A 22,230-nucleotide genomic window follows, 5' to 3' on the forward strand; every position below is an offset into this window, starting at 1 on the left:
CATTACTTTACTAGCGTGTGAGATGAGTGCAATTGTGTGGTAGTTTGAGCATTCTTTGGCATTGCTTTTCTTTGGGATTGGAATGAAAACTGACCTTTCCCAGTCCTGTGGCCACTGCTGAGTTTTCCAAATTTGCTGGCATATTGAGTGCAGCACTTTCACAGCATCATCTTTCAGGATTTGGAATAGCTCAACTGGAAATCCATCACCTCCACTAGCTTTGTTCGTAGTGATGCTTTCTAAGGCCCACTTGACTTCACATTCCAGGATGTCTGTCTCTAGGTCACTGATCACACCATCGTGATTATCTGGGTCATGAAGATCTTTTTTGTACAGTTCTTCAGTGTATTCTTGCCACTTCTTCTTAATATCTTCTGCTTCTGTTAGGTCAATGCCATTTCTGTCCTTTATCGAGCTCATCTTTGCATGAAATGTTCCTTTGGTATCTCTGATTTTCTTGAAGAGATCCCTAGTCTTTCCCATTCTGTTGTTTTCCTCTATTTCTTTGCACTGATCGCTGAAGAAGGCTTTCTTATCTCTTCTTGCTATTCTTTGGAACTCTGCATTCACATGCTTATATCTTTCCTTTTCTCCCTTGCTTTTCATTTCTCTTCTTTTCACAGCTATTGTAAGGCCTCCCCAAACAGCCATTTTGCTTTTTTGCACTTCTTTTCTATGGGAATGGTCTTGATCCCTGTCTTCTGTACAATGTCACGAACCTCAGTCCATAGTTCATCAGGCACTCTATCAGATCTAGGCCCTTAAATCTATTTCTCAGTTCCACCGTATAATTATAAGGGACTTGATTTAGGTCATACCTTAATGGTCTAGTGGTTTTCCCTACTTTCTTCAATTTAAGTCTGAATTTGGCAATAAGGAGTTCATGGTCTGAGCCACAGTCAGCTCCTGGTCTTGTTTTTGCTGACTGTATAGAGCTTCTCCATCTTTGGCTGCAAAGAATATAATCAATCTGATTTCGGTGTTGACCATCTGGTGATGTCCATGTATAGAGTCATCTCTTGTGTTGTTGGAAGAGGGTGTTTGTTATGACCAGTGCATTTTCTTGGCAAAACTCTATTAGTCTTTGCCCTGCTTCATTCCGTATTCCAAGGCCAAATTTGAAAAATGCATAAGGTAGGTTACCAAATTCTAGGGGGTGTATCTCTTGAAAAAGTTCAAAAAGTTGAGTGGCTTGAATCATAATTTGAGACTAAGCTCTACATATTTAAATTTTAACTCCCTTTCTGATTTTGTTCAGTGACATACAATAAAAACACAATGCTACAAAACGGTCAACTAAACGCCCCCCCCATTTCTTGCCCTCCTTCAATGTGATATCCGTATAGCAGAGTAACTTTGAAAGAACGTATTAGATCCACAACTCTCCTAAGCTTTATATCTTTCAGCTGCTTCACAGGGCATACTCCAGATTGCCCTGGATCTTGTACCATTGATTCCCTTCTTCATTCATGAACTTTCAGCTACAGCTTTAGACATGTCAAACTCTGCCTTGCGCCAAGCACTTTTCACTTGCTGTTCCTGGAATGTTCTTCCTTTGGCTTTGCTCCTGGCTGCATTTTTGAGTCCTCTGTAATCAGTTTCTATCACCTTCAATTAAAGAAAACATCCCCAAACAACTTGTTTAAAGTATTCTTATACTTTTCTGTCTCCTGGGACCCTGCTTATGTCTTTTTAAACATTTATCATTGCTTATAATTATTTTCCTTGCTTTTTTTACTTCAATTGAAGTATAGTTATTTACAATGTTGCATTAGTTTCTGGTGTACTAAAAGTGATAAGTTTTATATATAAATGTACACATAGTACCACTCCAGTACTCCTGCCTGGAAAATCCCATGGATGGAGGAGCCTGGTAGGCTGCAGTCCATGGGATCGCTAAGAGTTGGGCACGACTGAATGACTTCATTTTCACTTTTCACTTTCATGTATTGGAGAAGGAAATGGCAACCCACTCCAGTGTTCTTGCCTGGAGAATCCCAGGGACAGGGGAGCCCAGTGGGCTGTCATCTATGGGGTCGCACAGAGTCGGACATGTCTGAAGCGACTTAGCAGCAGTAGCAGCAACAATGCTCCATTATATATACATATGTGTGTGTGTGTGTGTGTGTGTATATATATATATATATATATATGTATATGTATATCTTCTTATCCATCCATCAATAGACATTTAGGTTGTATCTATGTCTATTGTTCTCAATACTTTATTTGTGCAGTGTCCATGCCTGTGATTAGAATATAAGTTGCACAAGAAAATATCTGACCTCATCTCATGGCTATACTACCTATAAGAATAGAGCCTGCACTTAGGGAACCAATAAATGGTTGCTTCATGAATAATAAATTGTTGACTGATACTATCAAACCAGTGAATAGAAACATCTAAAATGAGGACTAGTCAAAGGAGGGGGCAGTGTGATATACCATAGTAATTACAGGAGAGTTTTTCTTATTTGCTTCCCTAGGGGCTCAGATGATAAAGAATCCATCTGCAATGTGAGAGACCTGAGTTCAATTCCTGGAGAAGAGCATGGCAACCCACTCCAGTATTCTTGCCTGGAGAATCCCCATGAAGAGTGGAGCTTGGTGGGCAACTGTTCATGGGGTTGCAAAGGGCCAGACATGACTGAGCAACTAGCTCTTGATTTGTTTTGACTTTTTAAAATTATCAAACCAGACAGATTATCTCCTTTCTACATTTTATTTGAAATTTTTACAGTTTCTTGAGATAGAACGGACAAAAATTATACATGTTTAAAGTATACAATATGCTGTTTTGATGTAAGTATACCTTGTATAGTAATGACCATCATGAAGCTAATTAATATGTTCATCATCTCACACAGTTTACATTGCGTGTGTGTGTTCGTGTGTGGTGAGAACAATCAAGATCTGCTATCTTAGCAATCATCATATATACAATATATTATCAACTGTAGTTATCATGCTGTATGCTAGGTCTCTAGAGCAAATTCATTTCATAATTAAAAATGTGTTTCCTTTTTGACCAACATCTGCTATTTCTCCCACCTTCCTCCTAGCCCCTGGCAACCTCCATTCTACTCTCTCTTTCTCTTAAGTTTGACTTTTTTTTTTAAGATTCTTCATGTAACTGATATGCGATATTTGTCTTTCTGTGACTTTCTGATTCAATTCCACATAGTTTCAATTTTACCTCATATAATAAAACACACCTACTATCACACATTGAATTTTTTAATGAAATAATCTGTTCTGTGGGATGCTGTTGTTGTTGGTTAGTAGCTCAGTCACGTCCGACACTTTGCAACCCCGTGGACTGATTACGGTAAGCCACCAGGCTCCTCTGTCATGAGATTTTTCAGGCAAGAATATTGGAGTGGGTGGCCCTTCCCTTCTCAAGGTAATCTTCTTGACTCAGGGATAGAACCTGCATATCCTGCATTGGCAGGCAGATTCTTTGCCACTCAGCCACCTGAGAACCTCACAGTGTGTGTTGGGGGGGTGGTGGTGGTAAAGGTTTCCAAAGAAACAAGCCAATAGGGTGTATGTATCTATATGTGCATGTGTGTGTATGCATATATCTATAGAGAAGGAACAAGACAGTGAAAGAGAGAGAGAGAGAGAAAATATATTTATTTTAAGAAACTGGCTCATGCCATTGTGGATTCTGAGTTCAGATCTGCAGAGCAGGGCAACAGGCTGATGACTCAGGGAACAGCTGACCGTGAAGTTGGAGTCTGATGGACAGAATCCCCTTTCTTCCATGATATCAGTCTTTTGTTATTCAGGCCTTCAACTGATTAGATGAGACCCATTCTCATTATAAAGATAATTTGATTTACTGAAATCTACAATTTCAATGTTAAGGCTCATCAAAAAATACCTTTAGAGAAACATCTAGAATAATATTTGAGCAAGTAACTGGATACTGTGGTCTTGCTAATTTGGCAACCAAAATTAACCATCACAGCAATGAAATCATGTAAGATAAATTAGAGCCATTTTCTGATCCTTCTTTTCCTTTTCTCCAGACACTTATAAGAACTCAATTCTTTAGAGACTCTCAGATACTAAGTATTAATAAAGAAGAAGGTTAAAAGAGAAGTTAGTGAATCAAGTTTTAATTAGTTGTTAATTTAATGCTAGATTGTACCTCTACTATATCTTTACTGGTTACTATCATTGCTGTTAGGTAAATTAGGTGTGGGTAAAACAAATACAAATCACTTTGCCAACAAAGGTCCGTCTAGTCAAGGCTATGGTTTTTCCTGTGGTCATGTATGGATGTGAGAGTTGGACTGTGAAGAAGGCTGAGTGCCGAAGAATTGATGCTTTTGAACTGTGGTGTTGGAGAAGACTCTTGAGAGTCCCTTGGACTGCAAGGAGATCCAACCAGTCCATTCTGAAGGAGATCAGCCCTGGGATTTCTTTGGAAGGAATGATGCTAAAGCTGAAATTCTAGTATTTTGGCCACCTCATGTGAAGAGTTGACTCATTGGAAAAGACTCTGATGCTGGGAGGGATTGGGGACAGGAGGAGAAGGGGACAACAGAGGATGAGATGGCTGGATGGCATCACCAACTTGATGGACATGAGTCTGGGTGAACTCCGGGAGTTGGTGATGGACAGGGAGGCCTGGCGTGCTGCAATTCATGGGGTCACAAAGAGTCAGACACGACTGAGCAACTGAACTGAACTGAACTGAAAAACAAATACAGCATCATTCATTTGAGGCGCATATGGTGATGTTTATTTTTCCTTAACTTTCTTATAATAGGTGAAAAAACTTAAATTTACTTTTTATTACTAAAGACAGAGTCAGGGAGTGGATTATCATGAAAGTACGCTCCAGTATATAATTTCTTTCAGTATGCTTTCACAGTATATTGTAAGAATCATCTTAAGAGACTGGTTTAGCTATTTTCAATCCTAATTAATATTTGTTAGCTCTTATTCATAGTGGAAAATTCTGAAAGAGATGGGAATACCAGAATACCTGACCTGCCTCTTCAGAAACCTGTATGCAGGTCAGGCAGCAACAGTTAGAACTGGACATGGAACAACAGACTTGTTCCAAATAGGAAAAGGAGTACATCAAGGTGTATATCGTCACCCTGCTTATTTAACTTATATGTAGACTACATAATGAGAAATGCTGGGCTGGAGGAAGCACAAGCTGGAATCAAGATTTCTGGGAGAAATATCAATAACCTCACATAGGCAGATGACACTACCCTTATGGCAGAAAGTGAATAACTAATGAGCCTCTTGAGGAAAGTGAAAGAGGAGAGGGGAAAAAGTTGGCTTAAAGCTCAACATTAAGAAAACTAAGATCATGGCATCTGGTCCCATCACTTCATGGGAAATAGATGGGGAAACAGTGGAAATAATGGCTGACTTTATTTTGGGGGCTCCAAAATCACTGCAGATGGTGATTGCAGCCATGAAATTAAAAAGATGCTTACTCCCTTGGAAGGAGAGTTATGACCAAACTAGACAGCATATTAAAAAGCAGAGACATTACTTTGTCAACAAAGGTCCATCTACTCAAGGCTATGGTTTTTCCAGTAGTCATGTATGGATGTGGGAGTTGGACTATAAAGAAAGCTGAGTGCTGAAAAATTGAGGCTTTTGAACTGTGGTGTTGGAGAAGTCTTGAGAGTCCCTTGGACTGCAAGGAGATCCAACCAGTCCATCCTAAAGGAAATCAGTCCTGGGTGTTCATTGGAAGGACTGATGCTAAAGCTGAAACTCTAATACTTTGGCAACCTGATGTGGAGAGCTGACTCATTGGAAAAAACCCTGATGCTGGGAAAGATTGAGGGCACGAGGCAAAGGGGACAACAGAGGATGAGATGGTTGGATGGCATCACCAACTCAATGGACATGGGCTTGGGTGGACTCCGGGAGTTGGTGATGGACAGAGAGGCCTGATGTGCTGTGGTTCATGAGGTCGCAAAGAGTCGGACAGGACTGAGCAACTGAACTAAACTGAACTGATTTACTAAGATAGAAATAATTCATTAAACTTGCTAATTTAAACATTATTATTATTAAAAAAAAAAGAAAAGAAAGAAACTTGGGACAGGTTGTCATCAGTTCCTAGGCCAAGAGGAGAAATATTACATCTAAGTGTAGCCAAGGTGAGTCAATGTTCATGAGGAAGTTGAAGGGTAAATCAGAACCGGAATATTGACAAATGGTAGGTGGCCCAAGGAGAGGATTTTGAAGAGTATCACAGCTCCTCTTGATGGATGGAAACCTTATCTAATTTAGCATCAGAAAACTCCCACACTGATGTATCCTACAGTGAACTGAAAATAAGCCTTTTCTTACAGAATTAAAATTGATAAAAACACATTTGGTTCGATCCACTGAACACACAAGAAAACATTGTTAAAGCAATATTACTACCAGGCTGTGCAAGTACATTGCCTTTTAGTTCAAAACAGGTTTCGAATTTTATTGCTTTTCCATTTGCATCCTTGGAGAAGTGAAACCCTGTGGAATACAGCTTCGATGATTCAATACCAAATAAGCATTCCTGAAAATACATTCGATTAGAACTTATAAACAACGTTGCAAATAAAACCAACTCAGGTCATTAAAGTTGGTATATCCTGAATATGTTTCATCATTTAGTGTCCAGTAATAAAAGAACAGAAACTAAATAAACATTTACGGCAATAAGTGTTAGCAAATATATCCAGAAGCAAAAATGAAATTAATGCTTTCACAGAATTCAAAGCATAGAATCCAGGATAAACAAGACAGATTGGCAATGATTCTGCTGATGGACAAGATCTGGTTGTGTCAAGGCTATGAAGTAGAACCATCTAGAAAAGGACAGAGCACGTTTTCTCTATATCGGCCTTATACTGCCTGGGAATGACCATTGGCCCCTTCCCTTCTCAAAATAATGCTAAAATTGTATAAATACTCATGATAGTAAGGTTACATTGAAGATAAAGGTACATTAAATATAACTTTTAGCAGTGGCCACAGGACTGGAAAAGGTTACTTTCCATTCCAATCCCAAAGAAGGGCAATGCCAAAGATTTCACAAACTACCAGACCATTGAGCTCATTTCATATTCTTGTAAGTTTATGCTCAAAATCCTTTAAGCTAGACTTCAACAGTATATGAATTAAGAACTTCCAGATGTATAAGTTGGGTTTAGAAAAGGCAGAAGAACCACAGATCATATTGCCAACATTCCTTGGGTCATCTACAATAACATCTACTTCTGATTCACTGATTATGCTAAAGCCTTTGACTGTGTGGATCACAGAAAACAGTGGGAAATTCTTAAAGAGCTGGAAATACCAGACCACCTTATCTGCCTTCTGAGAAATCTGTATGTGGATCAAGAAACGACAGTTAGAACTTTACATGGAACAACATCAGTTCAGTTCAATTGTTCAGTCACTCAGTTGTGTCCAACTCTTTGGAACCTCATGGACTGAAGCACGCCAGGCTTCCATGTCCATCACCAACTCCCAGAGTTTGCTCAAACTCATGTCCATTGAGTCTGTGATGCCATCCAAGCATCTTGTCCTCTGTCATCCCCTTCTCCTCCTGCCTTCAGTCTTGACCAGAATCAGTTCTTTCCCAATGAGTTAGCTCTTTGCATCAGGTAGTCAAAGCATTGTAGTTTCAACTTCAGCATCAGTCCTTCCAATGAATATTCAGGACTGATTTCCTTTAGGATTTGACAGTCCTCTTTGCAGTCCAAGCTGTTCAGCTTTCTTTATGGTCCAAATCTCACATCCATACATAACTAATAGAAAAACCACAGCTTTGACTAGATGGATCTTTGTCAGCTAAGTAATATCCCTGTTTTTTAATATGCTGTCTAGGTTGGACTTCCAAAGAGCAAGCATCAGAAGATGATTTCAGGGCTGCAGTAACCATCTGCAGTGATTTTGGAGCCCAAGAAAATAAGGTCTCTCACTGTTACCATTGTTTCCCCATCTATTTGCCATGAAGTGGTCATGTATGGATGTGAGAATTGGACTGTGAAGAAAGTTGAGTACCGAAGAATTGATGCTTTTGAACTGTGGTGTTGGAGAAGACTCTTGAGAGTCCCTTGGACTGCAAGGAGATCCAACCAGTCCATCCTAAAGGAGATCAGTCCTGGGTGTTCATTGGAAGGACTGATGCCAAAGCTGAAACTCCAATACTTTGGCCACCTCATGCAAAGAGTTGACTCATTGGAAAAGACCCTGATGCTGGGAGGGACTGGGGGCAGGAGGAGAAGGGGACAACAGAGGATGAGATGGCTGGATGGCATCACTGACTCGATGGACATGAGTTTGAGTGAACTCCGGGAGTTGGTGATGGACAGGGAGGCCTGGAGTGCTGCAATTCATGGGGTCGCAAAGAGTCGACACGACTGAGGGACTGAACTGAACCGAACTGAACTGATAGGACTGGATGTCATGATCTTTGTTTTTTGAATGTTGAGTTTTAAGCCAGTTTTGTCACTCTCCCTCCTCTTTCACTTTCATCAAGAGGCTCTTTAGTTTCTCTTTATTTCTCCCATAAGGGTGGTGTCATCTGCATATCTGAGGTTATTGATATTTCTCCTGGCAATCCTGACTCTAGCTTGTGCTTCATCCAGTATGGACTTTCACATGATGTACTCTGCATATAAGTTAAATAAGCAGGGTGACAAGATACATCCTTCACATACTCCTTTCCCAATTTGGAACCAGTCTGTTATTCCATGTACAGTTCTGTTTCTTCTTGACCTACATACAGATTTCTCAGGAGGCAGATAAGGTGGTCTGCTATTCCCATGTCATTAAGAATTTCCCACAGTTTGTTGTGACCACATAGTCAAAGCCTTTGGCGTAGTCAGTAAAGCAGAAGTAGATGTTTTTATGGAATTCTTTTGCTTGTTCTCTATTCCAATGAATGTTGACAATTTGATCTCTGGTTCATCTGACTTTTTAAAGCCAGCAACATACGGAAGTTCCCAGTTCACTCACATTGAAGCCTCACTTGCAGAACTTTGAGCATTACTTTGCTAGCATGTGAGATGAGTGCAATTGTGCATTCTTTGACATTGCCTTTCTTTGGGATTGGAATGAAAACTTATAGAACAACATACTGTGTCAAAATTGGGAAAGGAGGAACATGTCAAGGATGTATACTGTCACCTTGTTTATTTAATTTATATGCAGAGAACATCATGAGAAATGCCAGGCTGGATGAGTCACAAGCCGGAATCAGGAAAGTTGGGAGAAATAACAACTTCAGACATGCAAATGTTATCATTCTAACAGAAGAAAGTGAAGAGGTACTAATGAGTCTCTTGATGAAAGTGAAAGAGAAGAATGAAAAAGCTGGATTAAAACTCAACATTCAACAAACTAAGATCATGGCATCCAGTCCCATCATTTCATGGCAAATAGATGGGGAGAAAGAGGAAGCAGTGACAGACTTTATTTTCTTGGGCTCCAAAATCACTGCAGATGGTAACTGCAGCCATGAAATTAAAAAGACACTTGCTTCTAGGAAGGAAAGCTATGGCAAACCTAGACAGCATATTAAAAAGCAAAGATATCACTTTGCCTACAAAGGTCCACATAATCAAAACTATGCTTTTCCAGTAGTCAAGGATGGATGTGAGAGTTGGACCATAAAGAAGGCTGAGCACCAAAGAACTGATGCTTTCGAACTGTGGTGCCGGGAAGAAGACTCCACAGAATTCCTTGGACTGCAAGGAGATCAAACCAGTCAGTCCTAAAGGAAATCAGCCCTGAATATTCATTGGAAGGACTGAGGCTGAAGCTGAGGCTCCAATTTTTTTTTTCTTTATTTTTATTTTTTAACTTTACAATATTGTATTGGTTTTGCCATATATCAACATGAATCCGCCACAGGTATACACCTGATGCAAAGACCAACTCATGGGAAAAGACCCTCATGCTGAGAAAGATCGAAGACAAATGTAGTTCAGTTTAGTTCAGTTCAGTCATTCAGTCGTGTCTGACTCTTCACGACCCCACAGACTGCTGCACTCCAGGTTTCCTTGTCCTTCAACTGCTTGAGCTTGCTCAAACTCATGTCCATGGAATTGGTGATGCCATCCAACCATCTCATCCTCTGTCATCCCCTTTTCCTCCTGCCTTAAATCTATTCCAGCATCAGGGTCTTTTTCAGTGAGTCAGTTCTTTGCATCAAGTGGTCAAAGTATTGTAGTTTCCAGCTTCAGCATCAGTCCTTCCAAAGAATATTCAAGACTGATTTCCTTTAGGATGGACTGGTTGGATCTCCTTGCAGTCCAAGGAACTCTCAAGAGTCTTCTCCAACACCACAGTTCAAAAGCATCAATTCTTCAGCGCTCAGCTTTCTTTATAGTCCAACTCTCACATCCCTACATGACTACTGTGAAAACGACAGCTTTGACTAGATGGACCTTTGTCGCAAAGTAATGTCTCTGCTTTTCAATACACTATCTAGGTGGTCATAGCTTTTCAAAGAGCAAGTGTCTTTAATTTCATGTCTACAGTCACTATCTGCAGTGATTTTGGAACCTCCCCCCACCCCGCAAAAAAAAACAAAAACAAAAAACAAAAACTCCATCACTATTTCCATTGTTTGCCTATCTATTAGCCACGAAGTGATGGGACCAGATGCCATGATTGTAGTTTTCTAAATGTTGAGTTTTAAGCCAACTTTTTCACCCTCCTCTTTCACTTTCATCAGGAGGCACTTTAGTTCTTCATTTTCTGCCATAATGGTGATATGATTTGCATATCTGAGGTTATTGATATTTCTCCTGGCTTTCTTGATCCCAGCTTGTGCTTCATCCAGACTGGTATTTCACATGATGTTCTCTGCATATAAGTTAAATAGACAGGGTGACAATATACAGCCTTGACATACTCCTTTCCAGATTTGGAACCAGTCTGTTTCATGTCCAGTTCTAACTGTTGCTTCTTGACCTGCCTACAGATTTCTCAGGAGGCAGGTAAGGTTGCCTGGTATTCCTATATCTTGAAGAATATTCCACAGTCTGTTGTAATCCACACCATCAAAGGTTTTGGCATAGTCAATAAAGCAGAAGTAGATGTTTTTCTGGAACTCTCCTCAAAAGTGACAGCAAAGGATTAGATGGTTAGATGATATCACTGACTCAATGCTCATGAATTTGGGCTAACTCTGGTAGATAGTGATGGTCAGGTAAGCCTGGTGTTCTGAAGTTCATGGGGTCACAAAAAGCTGGACAGGGTTTAACAACTGAACATACATACATCAAAATAGTAATGTAAAGCCAATTTGCAATATAGATACTAGAATGTGCACTTCTTCAGCAAAGTATGAAATAACAATATCGAGATGTGGATACAATAAATAACTTAATAGTGGAATAATAATGAGTAAAATCACTGGAGGAGGGCATGGAAACCCACTCCAGTACTGTTGCCTGGATAATTTCATGGACAAAGGAGCCTAGCAGGCCGTAGTCCATGGGGTCACAAAGAGTGGAACAGGACTGAAGCGACTTAGCAAGCACGCTCTCCATGAGTATAAAAATGTTGAGGTATCTTCTAAATTTGTATAATATAAGCTGACCCTATCTATAAATTCTATAGCAGGGTCTCTACCCTGGTTAGAGTGTGCTTCTGTGATTAGCTGCTTGGTTCATAATACAAGGGCAAGCTAACTTTAAGTTAGAAGACTTACTATTTAAAACAAACAAACAAAAAACACTGTGAAGTCCAGGTTAAGAACTCTGATACAGTAGCTGTGTGTAACCTTAACTTCAAAATCACTGAACTAAACAAAACAAAAAACCAAACTGATGCTTACTACACACTCCCAAAGATCTAATTTTATCAGTCTGAGTTTCAGCTCCAACAGATATTGGGATTTTATAGAAACACATGTGGGCTTGTTCTTTGTGCTTCTGGAATAACATACCACATTCAATGTTGACACTATTACCTGTGAAATAAACACCTACTGGTGTCATTTTCTGCATCCTTAACACTTAACACTTCCCTTCATAATTCTTTAACAGGATAGTCTTGAATTTCTTGTCATCTTAGCCATTTGAAAGTGATTGCTTCTGCCATTCGAAAAGATGAAATGCTCTAAGTACTTACATGTACTTTAAATATCATTTGAATTAAGATATAATTAATTTCTAAAAGTGACTCTCTAAAGGGATTTGCTGGTGGGATTTCAGGATTTAAAATTTAACTTCAAAATTCAGTTGGGAAATAGTTGTCTCTGTCTCTGTAAGATTCCATCACTACAACCATCTTGTTCTCAGAAACAGCTTGTGAACTCTGTTGTTGCAATTGCGTTAACTTGTAATCTGGTTGATCAATTTGTGTTGTAGGTGCAGTAATGAGAAGCATGCACAGTGTTCTGAGGGCACAGAGAAGGGCAGTCAAGGGTAGGCAGCATTGGAAGCAAAGACCTGGAGGGAATACAGGAGTTAGCACACAGAAGGGAGACAGTTGTGGTTTTCTTTAGGAGAGAGCATTCCAGGAGGGGAGGCTTCACTGGTAGCTCAGCCTGTAAAGAACTTGCCTGCAATGCAGGGGACCCTGGTTAGATTCCTGGGTCAGAAAGAGCCCCTGGAGAAGGGATAGTCTACCCACTCCAGTATTCTTGGGCTTCACGGTAACTCAGATTGTAAAAAAAAATCCCCCTCCAATGATGGAGACCTGAGTTCAATCCCTGGGTCAGGAAGATCCCCTGGAGGAAGAAACAGCAACCCATTTCAGTATTCTCACCTGGAGAATCCCCATGGACAGAAAAGCCTGGCAGACTGCAGTCTATGGGGTCATGAAGAGTTGGACACGATTAAGTGACTAAGCACAGCCCACTGCATATTCCAGGAGGAGAGTAATTCATAAAACTAGAGGTAAGAAAGAGTAAGGGGCCTTAGAACTGAAATGACTTGGATGTTTTGGAATGGGAGAGGTGACAGAGGAGGCTAGAGAGAACATAGATGGTGCCTCCTTGGCCAACATCCTAAGGAAGCTTAGACTTGATTTTAAAAGCCTGAGGAAGGTACTAATGAGGAAATCACTATGAAGATAAATTGAGAGAATCAAGCAATACATGGAAAATCCTCACCATTCTAGATGCTGAGTGAAGGGTGTGTTTGAAGAAAGAAGTGTTGGTCAAATCTATGAACATATCAAGTAAGTTAAGGTCTAAAATGTTTCCAATAATCTTAGCAATAAGGGGATATTGCAAATATGCAAAAGATAGTCTTAAGAAAGTTCTAAAATCCTTTATTAAAACAGACTTAGCTCTGCAGGGGATAAAATAAATCAACAGTGAGAGAAATGAGAACTTGAAGAAAAGGTTATTTATATGAGAGAAACTACAGTAGATTTAGCTAGAAAGAAAAAAAGCCATTTGGGTGGGGATATTGAAAGAGAGAAAAATGATCTTAAAAATAATGAAATGAGTTCTTAGGAAAGTGGGAAGTAGGTGTTAAATCACTTGAGTTGTATCCAACTCTGTGGCCCTATGAACTGTAGCCCACCAGATTCTTCTGTCCATGGGATTCTCTAGACAAGAATACTAGAATGGGTTTCCATGTCCTCTTTCAGGGGATCTTTTCAACCCAGGGGTTGCAAAAAAGATTCCATTTCCTTCTTGGTGAAAGGAAGAGGGTAACAGAGGTATTTGTTTTGCAACTGTGTTAGAAAGAAGTCTTGTCTGATATCTCTATGTTTCTGGGAATATGTTAATAAGAGGTGATGTTCCTCTTTTGAGAATAATGGGAAAGATGTTGGAGTTGAAAACAAAGGATGATGCTGAGGACAGTTGAAGGGTCCCACAGAAAGCTTAAAGGTTCAGTGGGTTAGCATATCTTACGTATTTCATCTCATGCAGACCCACCCTTGCTCACTTACCTTCTGCTCCATTGATCCAAAGTCCTCTATTGTGGGAATTCTTTTTCATGTCAAGCCTTTAGCCAGGACATTCCCTCTATGTGATATAATTTAAAGATGCGTGCGTGCTTCTAGTGTATGGATATCTGGTTAAGTCATTTCAGTCATGTCTCACTCTTTGTGACCCTGGACTGTAGCCCACCAATCTCCTCTATGAGATTCTCTAGGCAAGAATACTAGAGTGGGTTGCCATGCTCTCCTCCAGGTGGTCTTTCCCACCCAGAGATTGAACCCGAACCTCTTATGTCTCCTGCATTGGCAGATGGATTCTTTACCACTAATGCCACCTGGGAAGCCCAATTTAAAGACTACTCTATCTAAATTAAGAACTCACCTGCTGTTCATAGTATACTTTTTATTTCCTCCACATTTCCAAACATCTGTAACTATTTATTTATCATTTTATGTATGTATTTCATAGAAAAAGATATCATTTTATTTTTACCATTTTAACTCCACTGTCTAGCCAGAGACTGGCATGATGTAGGTGATCAAGAATTTGTTAATTATTAAATAAATTAGATTCATGGTTGCACTAGCAAAAAAAAAATTAAAAAGCTGACTTTAAATGATGGTGGCTATACATGGTGGTTAAATTAAAAGTGGAGGGATCTGTAACTTAATTTTAGACTTAGAAAGGTAAACAAAGTAAGTACTGATGTTGATGTTGAAGCTCCAATAATTGGCCACCTGATGCAAAGATACAACTCATTGGGAAAAGACCCTGATTCTGGGGAAGATTAATGGCAGGAGAAGGGGGTGCAAAGGATAAGATGGTTGGATGGCATCATTGACTCAACTAACATGAGTTTGAGCAAACTCCAGGAGATAGCAAAGGACAGGGAAGCCTGATGTACCACAATCTGTGGGGTCACAAAGAGTCGGACATGACAGAGTGACTGAACAACAACTACAAAGTAAAATTAATCAAAGTAAATGAAAACTGAAAACTTAAGTGTTCAAATTGATATTATATAAATCAAAAACTACATTCAAGCTCTGATTTTTAGTAAAAGTTTAATGAATCAGATACAGTTTGACTACTTTGAATCTACAAAGATGAAATGATCAAAGGGATATAACACTAGATATATGGGGATCTGAATATCATTTGAGAATAAAATGTATAAACCTGAACTTTTAAATTTGACAATCCCAATGAAAAAAATCCTTTTTTTTTTATTTTGCTCAGAATATAAAAATTGCCCAAATTGTCTCAACGGTGAGTGGAAAAGCTGAATAGACAAATAATTATGTAAGGAGCTATAAATGTTTTCAAAGATTTTTATTCTTCAAAATGCTCCAGGGGACTTCCAAGCAAAGCAAAGAAGTGAATACAATTGATTTGGTCTTCATCTTTTTCGCTCTTTCCCAATTGCTCCTTGAAATGAATAATGGAATATAAAAATAGACAGAAACCTGCACCAGTACTGTACACCTGTGAAGACGTCTCTCCATAGTCTTAAAATTTAAATTATTAAAATTATAGTGAAGAAGGAAGACAAATGCATAAAGGGCCTGCCCACAAATGCCCAACTGTACAAAGGTCAGCGTGTGGCAACAAGAATAGATCCTTGTCAAGCTTTCCTATTGCCTAGAAATGACCTTGAGAGAGGGCTGAGGCCATGGCAAATGGTGGGGAATATATTTTTATATTCTTCAGCAGCAAGACTGAGAAGTCTTACTGCTGGAGCCATATTGATAATGAGTCTGCAGAGGGGCTTCTTCACCGGGTCTAATTGGCTCAAGCAACCTCGTTTCTACCTGGCCTCCAGCAAAGACATCTTCTTTGCTGGCTCCTAATGAGGCCAGTCGCATGAGACAAATGGTAAAGGCACGCTGATTCCTGTCTGTGCTACCGTGGCAGACAAAGACGATCCTTGAATAAAGAGCTGAACTGTGTTCCCACTTGCTCAGCCTCTTCAATCCAAATTCATTTCCAAACTTCACCACCAGCTCAACGAAATACCTGAAGAGGACATTAAATTTAATCATGGTTTTCCTTCCTACATTATGCTACAAGATTTAAATATAAAAACTTTATTTGTGAGCACTCTTTTAGTTATTAGTCTCACAAATCTAATGAAAAGTGTCTTACTGCAGAAAAAGTGGCATTTTCGATATATAATTGCAAAAAACATAGGCAGACTTGGCTTAGGCACCAAAACTAAGGTGGAGCGTGGTGGTGCTGGGAGCACCATTGCTACCTAATTGTCTTTCACCGCTGGGCATCTTTGATTTCTTTGTGGGATTCCTTTTATCTTCTGCACATAGATTTGTCCATTTGACTGTGGAAAATGACCCCAACAAGCCTCAGTTTATGTCCTTCTTCAAGGCTATAATAGCTTCTGCATGTGTGCATGCTCAGGCAGTAAGTTGTGTCAGACTCTGACTCCTTGGACTGTAGATCATTAGGCTCCTCTGTCCCTGAGATTCTCCAGGCAAGAAGACTGGAGTGCATTGCCATTTCCTCCTCCAGGGGATCTTCCTGACCCAGGGACCCTGTCCGTGTCTCTTGCATCTCCTGCATTGACAGGCAGATTCAAGTGGGAAGCTCATAACAGTGCCTAGCATCTCCCTTCAGTCAGTTACAAATAAATCCCTGTGCAAATTCCTATGTGTAAGAAGATGGGACACTCTTCTTATTGGTCATTTCTAGTCAGATACTCATTATGGCAGAGGAAAGGGGATGGGGGGACTCATGCTTCCCCGTCAACAGAGAATGTGGTACCCCCCAGAAAGGAGACATTGAACTATCAGAAGTAAGAGGGTAGTGTGTGGGTAGAGAAGATAAGCATCTGTTTTATCAATATGCTATCCTGTTGGCATACCTGTGCCAGTTTAAAAAGAAAGCATACATGTAGCCATGTGAGAATAAGATAGCAGAGAGAAAACATGTATATATATATTTAAAATACAAGTATACCAGCAATAATACTCCCTCCAAATATATTCTGAAAAAAAAAAAACAAACAGGAACAACTACTATAGAAAACTTCTATTTTTGGAAGTAACTTCAAATTCATTTCATTGTAACCTGGCACACACATAGTCCCCCACCACTAAATTCTACACAGAGAGTAGGGCCCCATTTTTAAAAATATTTCTTCATTTGTTTCTGGCTGTATCAAATCTTAGTTGTGGCATGTGAGCTTCTCTCTAGTTGTGGTGTGTGGGTCTAGTTGCCCCACGGCATGAAGGATGGTAGCTCCCTGACCAGGATTGAACCTGTGTCCCCTGTATTGAAAGGTGGGCTCTCAACCACTGGACCACCAAGAAGTCCCAAGGTTACGTGTTGAGCTAAGAGCATTTTCCAGAGTAGAAGTCCAGGAACTGGGCAGGTTGAGCTCAGTGGTCACCTGAACAGAGAAAAGAGTCAGTTCCTCTGTACAGAGATTAGGGAAAACTGGAGGGTACCATGTGGATGAAGAAGTGCAATGTTCTAATCACATAACATGCTCATAATCCAGATGCCATCTTGGAGAAGAGACAATGGTTAGACATTTGAAAAATTAGTCATTTTAACTAAAAGTCCAGTGATTATAAGTCATGCTATATTTATTTGATTGAACTAATATTTGGCAATTTTAATTCCTTTGTTACCAGCAGCTGGAGATTCTTGAAAACATTCACATCTTTTACAGAATATGAGGAAACCATATTTTCTATGCTCATCTGTATTAGAACATGAGAAAGCTATGTATTTTTAACTCAACTGTGAAACCATTCAATAGGAAACTTTAGTTGGAAAAGAAACCATTTTTGTCAAAATGATTTTAAACTCATGGAAAGTGATAATTGCTGCAATGGAGAGCAGATTGAAAGTTAAGAATAGTGAAGTAGTAAAAGAAAAAAAAATTTCTCAGAATTTTAGGAAAGGAATAAAAAGCTAAAATTTAAGGAAAGGTAAAAACATGGATCTGAACCAGAATATAGATTATGGAAATTTTAATCAAGAATAATGAAAGAGTACTGAAATGTTAGAAGAGACAAAATGAATATGACAATAGACACAGAAGGTGTTTAAATTACAAGTGGATTCAAATCTATGCTAATAAATTTGACAATCTCAAGAAACTGTATAATTTTCAGCAAAATATTAATTATGTAAATTGATCCCAGAAAGCAGAAAAATTGAATAGATCGATGAAAAGGATACAGTCTAAGACTGTCAAAATTTTTCTCAAAATATGTCTGCTTTAGGCAGTGTTTTACAGGTAAATACTTTCAAACATATAAGTAACAAATTATTTACATACTACACAAATGGTTTCCAATTATAGCAATAAAAAGTGAAAGCTTGCATGTACATTTTGATACTAGCTCAATCATCATAACCAAAGACAGCAACAAAAAAAGAAACTTCACTCCAGTTTTATTTATGATTTTAAGTGGATAAAAGTTGAAAAATACTAGCAAAATGCAATTGGTATATTTTTTAATTAATTAATTTATTTAAATTAGAGGTCAATTACTTTGCAATATTGTGGTAGTTTTTGTGATTTAAACTATATAAACATGAGAGAGCAATGGAAAGAAATTTAAATAGTATAGTAAAAAATGATTATCTCTGAACAAAATGCAATTGGTAGTACATTTAAAAATATAATTCCATAGCCTAGCATGGTATGACATTACAGGAATAAAAATGTATTTAACATTAAGGATTCATTAACTTATTAATAGTATATCATTTTACTTGGCCAAATTATTTCTAAAAATCAAATAATCATTTAGAAAGATTCTGAAATGGTGTTCTATAATATTACACATCCATTATTTAATCCATAATAAAGATCTATAATAATCTATAATTTAAAAAAATAACACTAAGAAATGTATTGTGAGCAAGATTTCTATGTGCAATAAACTTAGAAGTTGGTAAAAAAAAAAAATTCTAAGGGTTTAGAATTAAAGCTTAAATTGAAATGCATGGGATTCAAAATCATAGCTATATCATTATAAAACCTGGTGTTGGCATTGCCATCTTCATGTCTTTGGCTATTATGAACCCTCTAGGAGACCAAATGCAGCTTATCTCTTTTTTGGCATTGGGGTAAGATATGTTCATTGCAATTATGTTTAAATAGCCGTGCATTTGCATTTTAAAGTATGTCAGCTGTGTAGAAGGCTATCTATAGCATTATACTGATAGACTTAAAGACAGAGGTTTGAGTCTCATATGAACTTTATCAACATCATCATGATGATCACTATGTGCCACAGGTTTTCTCATCATTATTCTGTGTCAAGATCTAAGGGACAGCATTTGGGTGTCATGGATTAATGATAATATAGCTGGAAGGGCAATAATATTTCAAAACAAGTCATACTGCTAGGTGAAAAAAAATATTTATGGTGATCTCAAGTTATTTTTGGAATCAGATGTGTGGGAATAAAACATTCAAAGTGTGGTTAACTTCTAAGCATTCTCATAGTGCTTTAAATTTTCTACTGGACTTCAGCATTGATTATTTTCACTGAGTCTCACTGCAACCCAATGGCTGGGCTAAGCAGGATAAGCAATTTTAGACCTAGAGCTTAGCTGAAGCTATTAAGACATGGAGAAATTAAGTGACTACTCTGAGGTAAAACATCTGTTATGTAGCACAATAGAAATTGGGACCAAGGTCTTCTGAGCTTTTGTCTAGTTCTGAGAAACAGCTCAAGGTGGGGTGTTTACCAATGGTCACACTACTGCACTACTCCTCAGAACTCAGTGTGTCAATACTACACATTAACAGGAGACAGGTTGTCATTTACGATGGTGGAAAATAATCCCCTGACTTTGCCTCTCATTAAAATCACTATGATTTACTTATAGCACACAGTGTAAAAAAAGCAATCTCTTACTTCTGTCATTTGCACTAAATCTGCCCAAGCCCCAGGCCTCCACACTGGCTATGCATATTAGTCTCGCTCCCACTGGAATTCTCCTTACCGGGGATCACCAATGAACCCTTGGTACACAAAGGTCAAAAAAAGAGCACATTGATGTTCATCAGAAAGTAAGTGGTTTCTGATGTTTTGAATTGAAGTCTATTTCCCTAAAGTATGTGTAAGTCCTCACCCTGGGTATCTGTGAAGGTGACCTTATTTGGAAAAAGAGTTGCTACTGATGTAACCAAGATGAGGTCATACTGGAATAGGATGTGCTCTTGATCCATTATGACTGGTGCACTTACGTGAGGTGAGGAAGAGAGGCACAAGAGAACACCATGCGATGTGACAATGAAGAGACTGATTGGAGTCATGAGTTTGCCAAGCCAGGGACCTCAAGGATTACCAGGAATCAGTGGAACCTAAGAGAAAGGCATTGAACATGTGGACTAAGAATGCAAGCTACCATATTAGTAAACCAAGGATGTTTCAACCATCAGCCACTACGGCCACCCTGGACAGTGAGCCCTCAGATAGCTCAGGATGGGGACAAAAGGGGTACCCACTGTTAAGCCTTTAGCCACTGCGCTCAATTCAAGCAGTGCATCCTGAGGGGGCAGAAGATGGGAAAGAACAGGATACTGGCCCTAGATAATAAGGTGCACATCAAAGGAATGATTTCAGTAAGCCCTGACTCTTGCATCTTTCTACATACAAAAAAGTCTAAATTCATTAACTTGAGATTATCTGATTTTCTTTAATTAACAGTTGGTTTTTGATGTTCTGACTACCTGGTCTTTGTGGCAAAACTCCTATATATACTGGTTCTCCTCTTTTACTTCTTTGAAGAAGTCCTTCAGAACTACCTGAGAGGCTGTCTCCCGGGCTTGAAGTCCTCAGAAAGTCCACTGAATAAAGTGTAACACTCAACTTTTAGGTTGCGCATTATGTTTCGCTAACAGTAAGATTCTCCCTTCAGCCTTGAGTGAGCATGGCCCTGCCAGCCCTGATACTGGACTTCTGGCCTCCAGAACTAGGAGATAATATATTTCTGTTATTGCAAGTCACCCGTATTGTGGAAATTGTTAGAACAATCCTAGGAAATTAACACACCCAGTGCTGAATCATCCACGCCTCTCATTTTATGATGGGGTTACTTGCTGTTAAGTTGCTAAGTCATGTCCGACTCTTTGTGACCCCACGGATTGCAGCATACCAGGCTTCCCTGTGCTTCACCATCTCCCGGAGTTTGCTCAGACTTATGTTCATTGAGTTAGTGATGGGTTACTTGTAGTTTTTGCAGAACGTCACTACAGTATTCTCACAAGCTTAGCTTTCTTTGGGACTAAAATTTCCAGGATAGTTCTCAATGGGAAATTGACTTCACACTCTCCATTTCTCTATTTAGCTTAGCCTACAGTATCCCTCACCAGTGGTAAGAATAACATTCCTTAGTTCTCAGAAGTTTTAGTTCCACAGGCAAATATTGATATTTTCTTTTAAGGTGGGAAAGTGAAGTCTCTCAGTCGTGTCTGACTCTTTGTGACCCCGTGGACTGTAGCCTACCAGGCTTCTCCATCCATGGGATTTTCCAGGCAAGAGTAGTGAAGTGGGTTGCTGTTTCCTTCTCCAGGGGATCTTCCTGACACAAGGACTGAACCCAGGCCTCCCGAATTGCAGGCAGATGCTTTACCCTCTGAGCCACTTAGGAAGCCCCAGGGAAAGTGGCAGTAATACAAAAGTCATCCATATTTACTTCATCCTGGAAATAGAATTTTCCACTACAACTCTTGCAGGGCCTCCATACTTAAGGGATTTCCCCTTTATCCTTAAAAGCAATGGGTCGATTGCTAAATGTTTCTTCCTTCCTGGATGATAAATATACACTGACCAGAGATTTGAGGGAGGTGGGGTGGGGCTGATTGGTTCAAAGAGGGCTTTGTGGGTGGGAAGATACCTTTCATTCCATAATGGTGATTTATCTTCTAAGATTAAAACAAAACTTAGACCAATAAACTCTCATCTTCTGTCTACTCCTAATTCAAATTGATCTGATTATAAATAAGATAAATTATAAATAATGTAAATTTTAATCATAATACAAATTACAAGTTTATATTTATCTGATCCCCTTTTCATTTGAGTTTGAGTAGAGTTGTGGGAGTTATTCTAACGATGACTTTCACTGAGGGAGGTGAGAAAAACAAACAAAAAACATAAAAGGCATTGAACAATGACACCATCGGCCTCATAAATTATGAAAATTATGAGGCACATTGTTAGTGCTTAATGAGCTTTTATAAGGCACAGATGGATGCAGGGATTAAAAAAGGTAAAGAAACGTTCATAGATGGTCTTGTCTTTCCAGTCTCTTGCCTTTTTTTTTTTTTTTTTTTTATTTTTCTTCTCCAT

The sequence above is a fragment of the Bison bison genome, unplaced genomic scaffold, assembly GCF_000754665.1.
Source record: "Bison bison bison isolate TAMUID 2011002044 unplaced genomic scaffold, Bison_UMD1.0 scf7180017864379, whole genome shotgun sequence".
Classification (NCBI taxonomy): domain Eukaryota; kingdom Metazoa; phylum Chordata; class Mammalia; order Artiodactyla; family Bovidae; genus Bison; species Bison bison.